The 19,533-nt window shown below is 43.6% G+C and overlaps 1 protein-coding gene across 2 annotated transcripts in view; it reads right to left on the reverse strand.

Annotated features, from left to right (window-relative positions):
* The window catches only part of LRMDA (leucine rich melanocyte differentiation associated), a 1,835,625-nt gene that overhangs the window by 536,611 nt on the left and 1,279,481 nt on the right, over positions 1 to 19,533 (reverse strand). The window lies entirely within an intron of this gene.

A 19,533-nucleotide genomic window follows, 5' to 3' on the forward strand; every position in this document is an offset into this window, starting at 1 on the left:
TAGTATAATGGCTTAGTTAAAAAAAGTTGGAGTGTGCAATGCAGGCAGACGTGCTGCAAATATCTTTGCACTAGTTTAACTACACAAAAGTACAATAGTCACGTTTAGGATGCCACTAGGTACACTGACTGTTTGCTAGTATAATGGCTTAGTAACAATGAGTTTGAGTGTGCAATGCAGTCAGAGGTGCTGGAAATATCTTTGCACTAGTGGGACTATACAGAAGTCCAATAGTCACGTTTAGGATGCCACTAGGTACACTGAGTGTTTGCTAGTATAATGGCTTAGTTAAAAAAAAGTTTGAGTGTGCAATGCAGGCAGACGTGCTGCAAATATCTTTGCACTAGTTTGACTACACAAAAGTACAATAGTCACGTTTAGGATGCCACTAGGTACACTGACTGTTTGCTAGTATAATGGCTTAGTTAAAAAAAGTTGGAGTGTGCAATGCAGGCAGACGTGCTGCAAATATCGTTCCAATACTGTGAATAGACAAAAGTACAATAGCCACGTTTAGGATGCCACTAGGTACACTGACTGTTTGCTAGTATAATGGCTTAGTTAAAAAAAGTTGGAGTGTGCAATGCAGGCAGACGTGCTGCAAATATCTTTACAATAGTGTGAATAGACAAAAGTACAATAGCCACGTTTAGGATGCCACTAGGTACACTGACTGTTTGCTAGTATAATGGCTTAGTTAAAAAAAAGTTGGAGTGTGCAATGCAGGCAGACGTGCTGCAAATATCTTTTTAATACTGTGAATAGACAAAAGTACAATAGCCACGTTTAGGATGCCACTAGGTACACTGACTGTTTGCTAGTATAATGGCTTAGTTAAAAAAAGTTTGAGTGTGCAATGCAGGCAGACGTGCTGCAAATATCTTTACAATAGTGTGAATAGACAAAAGTACAATAGCCACGTTTAGGATGCCACTAGGTACACTGACTGTTTGCTAGTATAATGGCTTAGTTAAAAAATAGTTGGAGTGTGCAATGCAGGCAGACGTGCTGCAAATATCTTTACAATACTGTGAATAGACAAAAGTACAATAGCCACGTTTAGGATGCCACTAGGTACACTGACTGTTTGCTAGTATCATGGCTTAGTTAAAAAAAGTTGGAGTGTGCAATGCAGGCAGACGTGCTGCAAATATCTTTACAATAGTGTGAATAGACAAAAGTACAATAGCCACGTTTAGGATGCCACTAGGTACACTGACTGTTTGCTAGTATAATGGCTTAGTTAAAAAAAATTGGAGTGTGCAATGCAGGCAGACGTGCTGCAAATATCTTTACTATAGTGTGAATAGACAAAAGTACAATAGCCACGTTTAGGATGCCACTAGGTACACTGACTGTTTGCTAGTATAATGGCTTAGTTAAAAAAAGTTGGAGTGTGCAATGCAGGCAGACGTGCTGCAAATATCTTTACAATACTGTGAATAGACAAAAGTACAATAGCCACGTTTAGGATGCCACTAGGTACACTGACTGTTTGCTAGTATAATGGCTTAGTTAAAAAAAAGTTGGAGTGTGCAATGCAGGCAGACGTGCTGCAAATATCTTTACAATACTGTGAATAGACAAAAGTACAATAGCCACGTTTAGGATGCCACTAGGTACACTGACTGTTTGCTAGTATAATGGCTTAGTTAAAAAAAGTTTGAGTGTGCAATGCAGGCAGACGTGCTGCAAATATCTTTCCAATAGTGTGAATAGACAAACGTACAATAGCCACGTTTAGGATGCCACTAGGTACACTGACTGTTTGCTAGTATAATGGCTTAGTTAAAAAAAGTTGGAGTGTGCAATGCAGGCAGACGTGCTGCAAATATCTTTGCACTACTGTGACTACACAAAAGTCCAATAGCCACGTTTAGGATGCCACTAGGTACACCGACTGTTTGCTAGCATAATGGCTTAGTTAAAAAAAGTTGGAGTGTGCAATGCAGGCAGACATGCTGCAAATATCTTTACAATACTGTGAATAGACAAAAGTACAATAGCCACGTTTAGGAGGCCACTAGGTACACTGACTGTTTGCTAGTATAATGGCTTAGTTAAAAAAAGTTGGAGTGTGCAATGCAGGCAGACGTGCTGCAAATATCTTTACAATACTGTGAATAGACAAAAGTACAATAGCCACGTTTAGGATGCCACTAGGTACACTGACTGTTTGCTAGTATAATGGCTTAGTTAAAAAAAGTTTGAGTGTGCAATGCAGGCAGACGTGCTGCAAATATCTTTACAATAGTGTGAATAGACAAAAGTACAATAGCCACGTTTAGGATGCCACTAGGTACACTGACTGTTTGCTAGTATAATGGCTTAGTTAAAAAAAGTTGGAGTGTGCAATGCAGGCAGACGTGCTGCAAATATCTTTGCACTACTGTGACTACACAAAAGTCCAATAGCCACGTTTAGGATGCCACTAGGTACACTGACTGTTTGCTAGCATAATGGCTTAGTTAAAAAAAGTTGGAGTGTGCAATGCAGGCAGACGTGCTGCAAATATCTTTACAATACTGTGAATAGACAAAAGTACAATAGCCACGTTTAGGAGGCCACTAGGTACACTGACTGTTTGCTAGTATAATGGCTTAGTTAAAAAATGTTTGAGTGTGCAATGCAGGCAGACGTGCTGCAAATATCTTTGCACTAGTTTGACTACACAAAAGTACAATAGCCACGTTTAGGATGCCACTAGGTACACTGACTGTTTGCTAGTATAATGGCTTAGTTAAAAAAAGTTGGAGTGTGCAATGCAGGCAGACGTGCTGCAAATATCTTTACAATACTGTGAATAGACAAAAGTACAATAGCCACGTTTAGGATGCCACTAGGTACACTGACTGTTTGCTAGTATAATGGCTTAGTTAAAAAAAGTTGGAGTGTGCAATGCAGGCAGACGTGCGTGCTGCAAATATCTTTGCACTACTGTGACTACACAAAAGTCCAATAGCCACGTTTAGGATGCCACTAGGTACACTGACTGTTTGCTAGCATAATGCCTTAGTTAAAAAGAGTTGGAGTGTGCAGAGGACAGGAGGGTACAGTGCCAGGATTGTGGGGCTCTGGGTAGAGGAATGGAAGCCTGCCTTTCTATTCCCTCCTAATGGGGAAATGCAGCGACGAAATCCCTGACCTTGGCTACACAGACGCTGTCTCTGTTTTCAGGACCTGTCACCTATGGCTCTGACCCTGCCGGTTTGAGCCCTTAAAAGGACTGATAGAAAGTGCTATCCCTAAGCTGTCTAGCGCTGTGTATGGAGCGCATACAGCTGTATCGGCGATAGAACTCAGGAGGACGGAGCTGCGACAGTGATGTCTGACACCAAAGACGCAGAAGAGATAATGGCGTCCTGGAGGAAAATATCCGATTTTATAATGCAGGGACATGTGACATGGACATCCTATCACACATGCCGTTGCTTCTCTGGCTAAAAGTCCACTTAGCTGTGTGTGTGTCTGGGATTGGCTGACATGCTGGCCCGCCCCACTACACACGCGCGCTTAGGGAAGGAAGACAAGGAAAAAAAAAAAAAATGGCGATCGCCATTATAGAAACAGCAGTGATCTGAAGGCGCTGTTCACGCACACTATACACTGAAATGTCATAATAGTGTGATTCACAGAGTGACTTACACTATTACAGCGGAAGCCAAGCTAGGAATTAGCTGTTTTTTTGCTGCTAGAACCGTTCTCGAACGTTTCTAGAACTATCGAGCTTTTGCAAAAAGCTCGAGTTCTAGTTCGATCTAGAACAGGCCCCAAAATCACTCGAGCCTAGAACTGGAGAACCTCGAACCACGAACCGCGCTCAACTCTACTGTTAACTTCCATTCAGGGCATGGAGGAAGGAAAAGTTTAAATAGGCTTATCACAGCTATCACTGTGCTGCACCAGTTGTGAAAAGTTAATTGTCTTTTATCATTGTCAAAAACATGTTTCCTTTGCTGGACCTGCAGGTTTCTAGTCCCCAATTTATATCCGGATAGCTGAAGTCCCCCATAATGACTTCTCCTTGATTTGCCGCCTCATCTTTTTGCTATATGAGGATATTTCCGACAGCTTAATTGGAAACTGATAAAAAAACATCTATCAGTAGTATTAGTATTCTTTCTTCATTTCCATTGCCTCACATATTTTACAAACAAGTCGACTCCTCCCACTCACTTATTTGTATGGTCATTTCTGTTTTTGTTTATCAGAATAGGATATAGCAGAATATAGCAGAATAGGGAACATACATACCAGGACGGAGGACAAATTTATAAGGATTTGGGACATATATACCAGGATGGGGACATATATAACTGGATTTGGAACATATATAAAAGGATGGGCCCAGGATGGGAACAAATGTACCAGAATGGGGTCACATGTACCAGGATGGGGGCATATTTACCAGGATGGGCCCAGGATGAGGGACATATATACAATGATGTGGGACATATATACCAGGAGGGGCCCAGGATGTGTAACATATATACAAGAATAGGGGACATATATACCAGAATGGGCCCAGGATGGGGGACATATATACCAAACTGGGGGTCATACTTACAAATATAGGGGACATGTCCCAGGATGGGGGACATTAGCACAGGATGGGGGGACATTACTACATAATAAAGGAGGGACAACACATTTCTGTATAGGAATTCGAATGCAACAAGGTCTCACATCTGACCAACATGCAGGGTGGGAGATTGCGGGGCAGATCTAAATCTTGTACTTGGGCAAATCAGACTCTAGTTACGCCACTCAGAGTGACATAATAGACATTGTGAGAATTAGTATCTGATGAGAAGAGAATAGGAAGATTTAATTACAAGAAATTTGTTGTGAGAGTGATAAGAGTCATGACAGGGCGCTGCTGCTATTAGTGCAACAATTCTGTAACTATTTAGTGAGCAATGGCATTTTTACACATGTGCACTAACTGCTTTTGACAAATCAAAGATTTCTGCCATTTTTGCATTAAATTAGTAGCATTTAAACACCACACCAGCTTTAATTCTAGATAAGTCTGTTCCACAAGACTTCATCCTTGCACTGGTGCAGCGTCTGCTTTTGCTGAATTGCTACATTTTTTGGATCAAACTTCTAACACGTGTATATATATATATATATATATATATATATATAAAACCACTGTTAATCCTAGATTAGTCTGTGAAAATGTCACTTTCACATCATTAAGGCTGTTTTTGTGTTGAAAAGTTTGAAAGGGGTTTTATACTGTCCAGGGAGACTTCTGAGTGTCATACACATGTCTAAGAAATTCACTAATCGTTAATTATATGCATATGTTATATTGGAATCCTTTCTGCACATTAAATATTTCAATTAGATACAATAGACTGCAAGTATCAGCTTATAAACAGGCTCTAAATGTTTTTGTGTGTACTCCTCAATTGTCCCAGCCTTGATGCTAGGTTGTCTGGATTTTAAGAAGCACTCACATCAAAATTTTTATCCTCTTAATATATTGCAATCATCATATTATAGAACACTGCATACTTACAGTTGTTTGCCCTTCTACCCAGTTAATTTTTCTATTTTCCGTGAAATCTATGACATCACGTGATTAAAAACAGTTTATCCTTCTAAGCTCTAGTAGAAGCAGGAAGTGTCTTTTCCCTGCATGAGTCATCATTAGAACTACAAACTGTTTTCAGTGAAGTAGATTTATTTGTAGTTCTAATGATGTCTCATGCCGAGAAATGAGACTTCCTGTTTCTATATAGGGTTGAGCTAGTATGTTTTGAATCAAATTATGTCATAGACCTAATGGAAAACAAAAGAATCTCAGTAGAAGGGCGACATGAGCAATTGTAAGTACACAGTGCTATATAAAATGCTCATTGCAATATATTAAGAAGATAACAACTTCAATGGGAGTGTTTCTTTAAGGGATGCATTTGAGTGCCAATAAGTTGGTAGGTTTATTATCATGCTTCTACATGATCACTAGCTACCAATTTTATTCTTTAGAAATGCCATTATTAACGCCTTTGTTTTATGAATATTGATTTATATAATATTAACACACTTAATCAGATGATTTTTTTTTCCAAAATGAGAAAAAAACCCTAATCCTTGCAGCAGATGTCATGTAAATTTGTGCTCATATTGACCAATCTGCATGAGTTCAATCCACTCCTCACTTGCTGTCCTGCAGTGATAATACTGTGCTCTCTGAATATGAAGGGCTTTTGGCTTGGTGCACCCTAGGGGTTTTGGATGATACAGAATTGCTTACAGTTCTTCAGCAGGAACTAATTTGCTATTTAAGTTTGCATTTCAGCAGATTTAAGGGTAATTAAAGCCGAGCAGACCTGCCTCGCAACTCTTCTACATAGCTGACGACGGGAGACCATTTCAGCCTTGTGTCTAGTGGGTGGTAAATTTTCACCTGCCTAATTAAGTGGTAACGAGCTGTTTGTCAGGCTTTATCAGGCAGGTAAGGGCCCACAAGGGCTTTGCCTGGCCAGGATTGGTGCTTACTGTACAATCGTAAACAACTCCAAGGGAGTAGAGATTGAAGATAACAAGTTTCAATGATGCAGACGGCATAACCAGCCAACTGCCAGTGTATGTTGTCTGAGCAATACTGGGAGGATTTATGTTACTGCCTTCTCAATACAAGCATAAGCAAACAAATGGAATGGACAGTAAGATTTGGTCAGAGAATAAATGCATATTTTACATAGAACATGAAAGATATATATAAAATTAAATGCATGGGCATGTTCGTAACCTACTGTATGTGCACTAAACACTGAAGCCCTAATAATCAGTCTTTTGGAAACATAATAGATAGCCTTACATGTTATTTCTCTAAAAAATGCAATTATTATACCCGATATGTAACTAACATCTAGCCCGGTGGCTCAGTGGGTAGCACTGTTGTCTTGCAGCGCTGGGGTCCTGGGTTCACATCTCACCAAGGACAACATCTGCAAGGAGTTTGTATGTTCTCCCTGTGTTTGCGTGCGTTTCCTCTGGGTACATTGGTTTCTTCCCACTCTCCAAAAACATAGTAATAAGGAATTTAGATTGTGAGCCCCAATGTGGACAGTGATGATGATGATGTATGTAAAGTGTTATCGAATTAATGATGCAATATATGCAAGAAAAATAAATAAATGGTTAACGCTTTCACACCTATGATGTACTGGTATGTCATAGGTAGTGTCCCTGACCCTGATGTGTGCTTACACGCTGAGCCCACATCTTTCCCTGAACATGAAGGCTGAACTGATGAGCCAACATGTGCCTTTAACAGCTGCGGGTGGATCTGAGTTAAAGGGAACCTGTCAGGTGCAATATGTACCCAGGACCATGAACAGTTATGGGTGCAGATTGCTAATCCCTGCCTAACCATCCCTGTATACACTAGCATAGATAAAGAAATCTTTATAAATCTTTATAAAAAGTATTTCTAAAGATCTTTTATCATATGATAATGAGCACAGGGACTAGTCCCAAGGGTGTTATACCCCCCGACTAGAAGCCCTTTTAGCATGTTCGCATGCCCACAGCCACAGGGGTATGCTAACATGCTATTCAATACAGCATCACCAGCGGTGCCGCGTGTACCTGTGTTTGCTGTGACCATGCTTCTGAATGCCAGGCACTTCGATTCATGCGCGTCCCGGCTTCAGAGAGGTCTACTGCGCATGACTGGAAGTGCCGAGCATTCAGAAGCACGGTCGCAGCAAACACAGGTATGCGCGGCACCGCTGGTGATGCTGCATTGAATAGCATGTTGGTATGCCCCTTGTGGGCGTACTAACATGCTAAGAGGGTGGACCAGCCAGGGGAACTAACGTCCAGGGGACTAGTAAGATAAAAGATCTTTAAAAATACTTTTTCTAAAGATCTCTTTATCTGTGCTACTAGATACAAGGATACAAGGACGGTTAGGCAGGGATTAGCAATATGCACAGAACTACTCGTGGCTCTGGGTGCATATTGCACCTGACAGTTTCACTGTAACACTAGAACTACTGAGGTAGTCATTTTGACTACTTTGCACCATGTATTTCTATATAGGTGTCACGAGTCCAGTAGTTCTAGTGTTATACCCCGCTGCCAATCTCTGACAGCGGGATTTGACGTGTGCCAGCAGGGAGCGCACCATTTCCCACTACAAATGGCGCTCCCGTGACGTCATTGTGGTGTGCCGATGGGCGGTCATGACAGCCAGGAGTCAGCTGATGACCCCTGTGTCTATCATTATGAACTTTCTGTGAACGAGTCGGCATTCACAGAAGATCGTGGTTTCTGCTGTACAGAGCAGTATTGATGTGTGCTGACCTGGAGAGTCATACTGCCAGGACAAGTTAGGGTTAGGGTTAGGGTCCATACTGAACATGGTAAATGAAAAACCCCAAAACAATTGTGGAATTGCACTTTTTCTGCAATTTCACTGAACTTGGAATTTTTTTTTTAGTTTTCCAATACAATATGTGGTAAAATGAATAATTTCATTCTAAATTACAACTTCTCCAGCAAAATACAAGCCCTCATACAGCTGCATTGACTGAAAAATAAAAAGCCATGGCTCTTAGAACAAGGGAACTAAACCACGGAAAAATGGAAAATTACAAGGTTGTGAAGGGGTTAAGGTGGGCTGCAGGCATTTTTTTTCTTTGGAGAGACTCTGGACTTTGTATATGAGTCAAATTTAAAGATTTTACATTATTTGTTGGATACAGAATTACAGCTTTGCCATTGAATGGCAGTATTGAGTAGTTTATGGTAATGTTTGAAAAGCACTATACCTGTTAGGTCATTTTTTTAAGGAATTGCCCTATGGCTTTTTGATACCTATGTCTTTGAAACTATGATAAGATCTAGCCAGTGAGCAGGGAGATAGCTACTTTGCTGATTGCTGAAAGACAATTTTCTATTAATCTCACTGGTTCAGCTCACGCTTGACTTTTTGGTGAATTATTTGCATGATCATTATTTAGTATTCCTGCACTTCTGTTTGTGAAAAAAGCAAAAGTTGAACATAATGTATCAAAGTACGTATTTAACTGCACCAAAACTGCAAATGTGAGGTAAGGAACGGAACGCTAAATGCAATGCAAATGCAAACAAGATTTAAGTGTGTATATAGAGAGAAATTAGATCCCGTGATCCCAACGTATTGTTACCCCTCTATAAATCACTGGAAAGGCCACATCTGGAATATGGGATCCAGTTTTGGGCTCCACATTTTAAAAAGGACATTCAGAAGTTAGAGTCAGTTCAAAGGCAGGCAACTAGACTACTACAAGGAATGGAAGGCCTCCCATATGATGACAGGTTGAAAAAGTTAGATATGTTTAGCTTAGAAAAAAAGACGTCTCAGAGGAGATCTCATTTATATGTATAAATACATGTGTGGTCAATATAAAGGACTGGCACATGACTTATTTCTTCCAAAGACAATAATAATAAGGATTAGGGGGGATTCATTGCAAAGCAGGAAAGATGATTCCGGCAGCTAAATAGGAAAGGGTTCTTTACAGTTAGAGCAGTCAGACTGTGGAATGCCCTACCACAAGAGGTAGTAATGGCAGACACTATAACAGCTTTTAAAAGAGGTCTGGATGATTTCCTCAGTTCACACAATATTGTTGCTTATAAATGACTTAGGCGGGCTTTACAAGTTGCGACATCGCTACCAATATATCGTCGGGGTCACATCGTTGGTGACGCACATCCGGCGCCGGTAGCGACATCGCAATGTGTAAATCCTAGGTGCGACGATGAACGAGCGCAAAAAGCGTAAAAAAAATCGCTGATCTGTGTCACGTCGTTCATTTCCATAATGTCGTTACTGCTGCAGATACGATGTTGTTTGTCGTTCCTGCAGCACCACACATCGCTGTGTGTGAAACCGCAGGAACGACAAACATCTCCTTACCTGCGTCCACCGTCAATGCGGAAGGAAGGAGGTGGGCGGGATGTTATGTTCCGCTCATCTCCGCCTCTCCGCTTCTATTGGCCGGCCGCTTAGTGACGTCGCGGTGACGTCACTGTGACACCGAACACAACTCCCCCTTGAAGGAGGGATTGTTCGGCAGTCACAGCGACGTCGCCGACCAGGTATGTGCGTGTAAAGCTGCCGTAGTGATAATGTTCGCTACGGCAGCAAGCACCAGATATCGCATGTACGACGGGGGCGGGTGCAATCGCGCTCGACATCGCTAGCAATTGCTAGCGATGTCGCAGCGTGTAAAGCCCGCCTTAGGGACAAAATGTAGAATTGGTGGAGAAAGGTTGAACTGGATGGACCAACGCCCTTTTTCAACCTATGTAACGCTACAAAACAAACTATTTATTAAAACAATTCAACCAGAAATAAAAAGCTTCTCTTCCCCATGACGTGGAATAACTGCTGCTATGGCTTTATTAAGAGTCCATCCTTTATGTTTATGGTTACAAATCCAACTATGCAGGTGAAGCATTTACCAAATTGGGCATATGTCATTTTCTGTAGCCACAAAATATATGCCCCTTATTTGTTCCAATGGCAGATACAAAGATGATGAGCATATCCACATGCAAAATCTATTAGCATTCCTTTTCTTCCATCTCCCGTATGTTTAAGCAACATAAACTTATTTATTTGTGCGGCTAACTGCTTGGTGCAGTGACACATTCTCTATTTTATCTGTTTATAAATTACTAGCTAATCCCCCTTCTCCTGCCTAGGTTTCCAGATCATTAGCACTGCTCTTATATCGGCTTAAGTCCTTGTCACTGGCTTTCATGCAGAAGGATGAAGCAGAGCTCAATTGGGTGGTTATCTTTCATTCCTATTTAGAGGTGTTTTACTGATCCTGACTGTCTGCTTCATCTCTCTTTGCACCAAAAGGCCTTTCAACTCACTTAACAACCCTTCCAGCCTGAGAGCTCCAAAGTCCCTACACAGACACACAAAAAAGAAGAGGAAAAAAAGAAAAATAACAACATTTTAAGACAGAAAAGCAGCCAAGAACACCTCATTAAAAGAAAAGCCTGATAAGCAGAAAACATGGTGAAACTTTCTATATGCGAACACTTCCTAGGTTTCAACTTAGCCAAAGACGTGTTCAGAATGAGGGCATACTTCTTAAGAAGTTAGATCTTAGACCAAGTCCATTGGACTTCATAAGATCAGATCATAAGTACAAGGCTTTACAGACACTTAAGAACCACATGTAAATATACCTAGAAAATATCTACCACATAGGCCTTTGGTAAATTACTGTAACCGTACAGTGGGCATACTGTACACTCACAAGACATTGTCCCACAATATACAATACACACGTGCGGTTTAGTGAAAGCATTAGTCAAAACATCAAAGACATATGGTGGCACTATTTTAACTGGAGGTTTCTAAACAGGCAACCTTTCATCTGCAGTCCTCCCGGGGTTAATCACAATGCTGCTTAACTACCTCAGAGTCTCCGCTCCCCAGCTACATGTCTCAATGGCAATATGGATAAAATGAGATTAGTGTGCCCAGTGCTTGCCACTGGTTATTACCCTATGGAGTAAACTGTTTGAATTCCTTGTATTACAAGTGTTTTCCATTAACCTGGAAAATGTATTTGCTTTATATTTTCTTCCAGCCACTAATAAAAACTCAACTTAATGAGCACCGATTGTACGTAGAAATCCAAGATACCTGAAGCCAAAAACAGCAAAAAGACAAAGGGCTTGTCTGACTTCCCAAAATATTATTTCGAAAGGCAATGATGGTTATAAACCAGTAAAATGAGGTACAATCACCGCTCTTACTGCTGTTGCTCCAGCTGTCACCGCGCTGGTCGTCTCCACAAGATGGTAAACCAGATGACTGACCGCAGCAGTCAGGAGACTGGAACGGATTGTCATCAAATATTCCTCAGACCATTTTAGAGGTTAAAACCGATGAGAATATTTCATTTGCTAAAAAGAGTTGTCCAGGCATAGGTGTTTGATAACGCACAATATAGCTCATTAATGACACATTGGAGGCGGTTTCACACCCAGCCTCTTCCCCTTATCAATCAGTGGCGTTATGATCCTGTTCTTTTGAATAGAAGCTGTACATCAGTAACCAGGAACGGCTAGTACAGTATTTATATGAAGACACCGTGTAAGCAAAAGCACCTAACCGGTGGGAGACCCAAGTGTCAAACCCCCACCAATCTGCCATTGATGATCGTTCCTATAGATGAGCTATCAAAAACCTATACCAGGACAAATCCTTTAAAGGGAAATCCATCAGTAAGATCAGCACTCCTGAGCTATGTATATTTGCCTGCATGTCATAGAAAGCTGAATAAAATGATATCTTGTTGCCTTATTTCAGAGAAATGCACGTTTTTCTTAATTATTATTATTATTATTTATTATTATAGCACCATTTATTCCATGGCGCTTTACAAGTGAAAGAGGGTATACGTACAACAATCATTAACTACAAAAAACAGACTGGTATAGGAGCAGAGAGGACCCTGCCTGCGAGGGCTCACAGTCTACAGGGAATGGGTGAGGGTACAATAGGGGAGGACAGAGCTGGTTGTGCAGTGGTCTACTGGACTGAGGGCTATTGTAGGTTGTAGGCTTGGTGGAAGAGGTGGGTCTTGAGGTCTTAATATGTAAATGAGCTGTTAACATCTATGGGCCGGACACAGATCTCCCTGAGGTCTAATGTAAATGAAAGGTGATACCTGTGTGAGCATGTAGGTCAGGAGAGCAGACTGTCCATCATTAGTACACATTTAGATTTAAATTAATGTACAGGTGCACAAATACATTACATGGTCAAAATACAAACATATACATACATGATGTGTCATCACACTGCGCTTAATGAATACCTGAACTTCAATATTGCTGTAAACATTAAAATCATAAGGTACTTAATTTTTTTAATCAAAAAGCACAAAAGCCATCCAACCACATCAAGGTATATCTTAATATGGATGGTCCCCATTACTAATGGCCTACCTCTCTATGTGCCAAGACAGGTCTGAATGGGGAAGTGGTAGTAAAAACAGGCAGATCTTGCAATGGAAACTTGTCTGGGAAGAATGTGTAGGTAAGGGTTCTGAGCCTGAGAGGGGATCCTCTCCCAAAGACTGTGTCCCAGAGTTTGGGGTTATGGGACTATATACTGTTTATTGTTTAATTTTATGAGTTAGTATTTGCATTATACTGTGTGTAGGGGAAAACTTTGGGACCATCATACTGTGTGAGGGCCTATGGGTTTAACTTAGTTTGTGTGGGGGGCTATGAGGGCAATAAAAGAGTATATAAGGGCTGTGGGGCCATCATAGGGTGTGTAATGACTAATGTGGGGTCATCATACTGTCTGGGTGAGCTGTGCAAGCCATCATACTGGTTGATTGCCTGTGTGCACTTCATACTCTATGGGAGGCTGTGGATAACATCATAAAGTGAATGGGGGCTATGAGGACATCATATTGTGTGGAAGGATTTAGGGGCCATCATACTGTGTGTGGTGGGCTGGTGAGACATCATACCATGTGGGAGGCTGTTGGGGTATCAAAATGTTTGGGACAGTTGTGTGGCCTATCATATTCTGTGGAGGGACTGTAGGGGCATTATACTGCATAGGGTTGCTGTTGGGGCACCATACTATAAGAGTCTTCATACTAAATGCAGGTTTTGGAGACCACAATACTGTGAAGGGGCTGTAGCGACGATCATACTGTGCATGGGGGTCATAATACTTTTAGGGAGGCTGTGGGAACCATCATACTGTGTGGGAGGCTGTGGGGGCTTCCATACTATATCAAAGGCTTTGGTGACCATCATACTATGTAAGGGGAGGCCCATAGGAATCACTATACTGTGTTTGGTGGGCTGTGATGGGCGGCATTGTACTCTGTCAGTGTGTGTAATGGGAAAGCTGTGTAAGAATTACACTGTGAGGGGGGGTCTGTGGGGAGCATCATGCTGTGTGGGAGGCTGCAAATGTTTTCATGTTATATTGGGCTGTGGATGCCACCATTCTGTGTGGGGGGCTGTAAGAGTCATCAAACTGTATGGGAGGCTGTTGGGGTCTTCATACCATGTGAGATACTATGGGTGCCACCATACTGTATGAAGAGCTGTGACCATTTTATTGTGTGAGGGGTGGCCGTGGAGTCATCATTCTGTGTGGGAGGCCAAATGAGCATCATACTGTATAGAAAAGCTGGGGGCATCATGCTGTGTAGAGTGAGTTGTGGAGGTCATCATACTGAGTGTGGGAGTGAGCTGTGGAACATCATATTGTGTGGTAAGCGGTGTGCACATCATACTGTTTGTGGGGGCTGCTGTGGCATCAGGGACATTACTACTGTGTCGCCCAGGGAAGGGGGTACTCGGTTCCGGGCGGTTGCAAACGGGAATGTCACTTCAGGTGGCGGTTGCCCGGTCCCATGCCCTGGGGACGCTTAATAAAAGGGGGTATTTATAGGGGATAATAGAGTTAATGTTCGTCATGCCACCTGGGGTTCCGGTTAAGAATGGAGAACCGCCACTGCTCAACGTGGGTACTCCCAGGGATGGTGATAGTGGCAGCTATGGTGGTAGGCCCTCCGCAGGTAGGGCTGTGTCTGAGAGATGTATGATGTATAATGGTGGAGTCCACACCAGGTTAACTTTAACAGTCTCTACTCACATGGACCCTCGGCTTGCTGGTTTCAGTCCCAGGAGGATCAGTGCCAATGTAGTGACCCAGGTTGCTCTATCCCCACCACTCTCTGTAGATTAAGTCCCGGTAGCATGGAGCATTTAGGAACTCCAACTGTCCCTTTTGGGGCACAGTCTTCTCCGTACAGCGGGGGAGGTAAGTGTCCGAACCCCGATCCTAGTTTACTACTGATGCCCTTGGATTATTTGGTTCGATGAAGTCCGTGAAGGTATCCTCACCATGCAGGTATTTATCAAACCTATTAAAACTTGACATTTGACCTAGGGTTCTGTGCCCCGTGCGTTTTCCAGTCCCAGCGGTATCCCGGTACCCGTCCTGGCGACCTCTCTCCTGTGCCCCCGGGGTCATCGTTACATGGGCCCAGCTCAGGTACGTCCGCATACCTCTCCTGTGTGCTCCCTTCTTCTAGACTGCGCTCTGACTGACTGACCCCTCCCACCAGGCTGGCTATACCCAGGGACTCGTTCCCATGGCGACCATCCCCTTACATGGTTAACCCTTTATGCCCAGTGTTGAGAGGAGAACTAGGATTTTACATGTGTGTTGGTGGAATCGGCACTGGTACTCCAGGTCCCAGGGGGTAGGTCCTGTATCCCCAAGAGGATGCAGTCCCCTGTAGTCCCCTGATGGGCTTAGGGGCACTACACTACCTTTATGACCCACTCAGAGGCAATATTATATGTTAAATGGACACTTAAGAGACATTATTACATTATTGGGGCCCTCATGGTATTAGAACAGGGCAAAACATTTACACTACTCTCAAGGGAACTTAGAGAGGGCATATTTGTGAGGGTCAATGCTACAATTTAGTCGGCACTAATGGAGCTTTTACTATATAAGGGGCACAGTAATGGGCATTTTTATGTTGGGGGCATTGCTACCATGCCGTACAGCAGGTGCAGTAATAGGGACACAAACGGCAGCAGCCGCTCATCAATGCGGTATCAGAAGGATGAGGAGTTTGTGCAGGCTAGGAATATATGGGGACATTGCTGGATAAGTAATGAGTTAAATGTGTGTGTTGTAAACTCTGCAGATGAATTGTAGCTGAGGAAGCTATGTCAGTTTGGAAATGACTGCAAACACAGGAAACATGAAAGACTCCATCAGAAAGAACCTTACCTGTAAGTCATCAAATATAACTGTACTATAATATATTCTGCATGACTGATGTCTACCACTATACGGTCGCTATATGGCAGTGGTATCGGTCTTAAGGGGGCTTTACACGCTGCGATCTTGCTAGCGAGATCACAAGCAATCGTACCTGCCCCCATCGGTTGTGCGACACGGGCAAATAGCTGCCCGTGCTGCACAACCTCGCTTACCCCCATCACACAGACTTACCTGCCTTGCGACGTCTCTCTGGCCGGCGATCCGCCTCCTTTCTAAGGGGGGCGGTTCGTGCAGCATCATAACGACTTCACACAGCAGGCGTCCAATAGAAGCGGAGGGGTGGAGATGAGCGGGACGTAACATCCCGCCCACCTCCTTCCTTCCGCATTGCCGGTGGAGGCAGGTAAGGAGATGTTCGTTGCTCCTGTGGTGTCATACACAGCGATGTGTGCTGCCGCAGAAATGAGGAACAACATTGCTAATAAGCAGAGAACGATTTTTAGTTTCAGGATGACCTCTCCGCGGCAAACGATTTTGACCGTTTTGCGATCGTTTAAGGTCGCTCGTACTTGTCACATGCTGCGATATCGTTAATGATGCCGGATGTGCGTCACAAACTCCGTGACCCCGACGATAATTCATTAACGATATTGCAGCGTGCAAAGCCCCCTTTAGTGTTTGTATAGTGAATTTATTTTCAGCTTGGTCATCTGGTTACATATTACCTAATACAGTTAGAATGCACGTCTGTAGCTGTAAACATATTTACCTAGGTTAGGGGATAACTCAGAAGGGATTGGACCCTAGTGCTAAACCCCTACCTACACCTCAGTGTATGACATATAATCAATACATACTGTCACTCTCGGAATTGAGATCATGAGTCAAAGAACAAATAATGCAGGCGAAAGAATGCAATGTTATCATATCTTTGTAGATCTTAATGACTATTTCCCCAGATGTAGTAGCTTGATATTGAGTTGCACAGATGACTACTCGGAACCCTTACAACATTGTCCCATATACCTCCAATCTGTACTGTTAACTATAAAATAAAAAACAGACCAGCACTTCCAAGCAGAATACGATAAGTGTGAACAAGTGCGAGCCATCATGACTGGTGATGAGCAAGCATGCTCAACACTGCTTGATACTCGAGTGAGCATCAGGGTGCTCAAGATGCTCAGTATTCTCTCTAACTCGCCTCTCCCCACTCTTTCCTGGGGGAAGGTCTTATGGAAAAATGCTTGAGTTTCCCATTGACTTTTATTAGCTTGGTACTCGAGCATGGGCGTACCCAGGATCAAAACTACAGGGGGGGGGGGGAGCGAGCCATGGTCATTCAGGTTGTAAAATATTAGAACGGAAAGGGTGAAAGGTGCCTAATGTTCAATCTGCTCTCACTGAGGTGCAAGGTCACTTTATGTAGTGAAGGGAGCTGTCAAATTGTGTCAGATCCATATTGATCGACACATCACTCACGAGCACCAGCGATACTGGCCGAATAACGAATAATGCGAATAGCGAATAGTAATGATTACACTCGCTCATCAGTGATCACTATTATAGACCTATTGGAAAACATGGAATTTATGGTTGAATGTCTCTAGGCTGGGTTGCTTCCTCTCAATTTCATTTCCTACAGAAATTACTTAACTTACCTTTTTGGAACCAGTTTCTTATATCCATTTAGGCAGCCTCGATGTCTTCTAAATGTAAATAAGAAGGCAAACTAATACTTTATAACTGGAATAAATAAGAACGATTAGTTGTTTTAAAGAAAAAGGTGCGTTCACATGCTGCGTATTTCTGCATTTATGCAGCGCAGGACCTTAAACAGCACCATGTGACCGGGCAACGTCACCGGTCACATGGTGCTGCCGGGTCCTAGAGCCCCCCCACAAACACATACTGTATACAGCCCCCCATAGGGCTCCCATCTCATATACAGCACCCCCATAGGGCTCCCATGTCATATACAACCCCTCATAGGGCTCCCATATCATATACAGCCCCTCCATAGGACTCACATGATAGAAGCCCTATGGGGGGCTGTATCTCATATAAGGCCCCCCACAGGGCTCCCATATTCAGCCCCCCCCATCATATACAACAGCTCCCCACACCTCCAGACTGTCTGATTTAATATTTACAGTTTTTTTTACTTGTGGCAACAGCTCAGCCTCCCAGCAGTCTCCCCAGCTTGTGACTGTGCCGGCCGCTCTGCACTGCAGGACTCGACACAACGGGGCGCAGAGTGATGATGTCAATGTCATCACTCCAATCCAGTCCCCGCTGTGCCGATTTGCAGTGCCGGCAGGCACTGAGGACGGGATTTTACAGCTCCTACTAGGAGCGGCTGCGGGAGCAGCGTTCAGACTGCCCTGCGGTACTAGTGGGTGGAGGGTGCCGATGCACCATGCCGCCCTGTCCTCTCCTCAGCACCCGCGCTGCCTGACGCACTCGCTACCTGATAGAGACAGGTCATAATAGGTGCGTGCCCCTGCTTCTTGGGGGGGCAGCTTCCCCCCCCTGCCCCTCGCTGGGTACGCCCATGTACTCAAGTCAAGCACGTCCGAGTGTCTGACCTGCTCAATTAGAGGATCAAGCACTTGAGCATTTTGGTGCTCGCTCATCACTGCTCACAACTATTTGATATATGAACAAAAATAAAAAGCTGAAATCTAGAAATTCTATAATATGCAAACATTTAATATATGAATTTGTAATTGCATTACAGCTATAAACAATATGTGTAAAATGAAGGTATTTAGTGCCCACATTTTCCAATTCAAGAGAGCCCATAAGCCATTGTGGCGCCCCTGAGGCTTCAGTCGCCACAGAGGTACTGCATCTCAGTCAGAGGTGTGGTATTCCATCCTGACTATGGAAGAGGTCATCCACTGGTATGCACACAAAACACACAGCACTCTCAATTCGCAGCTCCAATCGGGTCAGGGTTAGGGCTTAGTGCCATTAATGCTATGTATAGCCACCACTGGTGATGACACCTTCCTCCCCCTAATCCGACGGACCTGGGGTGGAGTCTAGTGAGTGAAGGAAGTCTGTAGTGACAGAGTCAGAGTCGAGAAGGAGCAGAGGAGGAGTGAAGACCTGTGGTCTGGAGCTGGTGCAGCTCGACCCAGGCGTAAGACAGAAGGGGTCCTAGGGCCCACAGGGAGTGCGCCAAACCCTCGTGGACTCATTTCACATACAGCACATTGGAGTGGAGGGACTTGGCTGCAGAATGAGCACTGGTCCCAAGACTAGAGGAGAAGAACCAATGTGCTTTTTTAGTAAAACCAGAGACTGAGGATACATTTAGTACCAAGGCCAAACCCGCACACAAATCCGCTGGAAGGTGACTACATAGGACCAAAGGGACTAGGCCGGCAGGCTCCCCTTATGAAGGATCCGCGGACACCGGCTCAGGGCACTGTGTGCGTAGGCGCAGGACAGGAGGGCAAGAAGTCAGCGCAGGAAGACAACCACGGACGGTACATAAGAAGGGTACACCGGTTTTGACCTCCGAACTATCCGGGATCGACTGGAGCCCATCACTGTGAAACCCAGCACTCCAAAGGTGGTCACTGACTAATCGTGTTACCTTGGAACCTGCTACAGTGAGTAAAAACCTTGAGACTGCATCTCTGTGTCGCTCCGTTATTCACCTGCACCCCCGCCATCGACTACTACTACCTCCATCCACC

This window comes from Anomaloglossus baeobatrachus, chromosome 5, assembly GCF_048569485.1.
Source record: "Anomaloglossus baeobatrachus isolate aAnoBae1 chromosome 5, aAnoBae1.hap1, whole genome shotgun sequence".
Lineage (NCBI taxonomy): Eukaryota > Metazoa > Chordata > Amphibia > Anura > Aromobatidae > Anomaloglossus > Anomaloglossus baeobatrachus.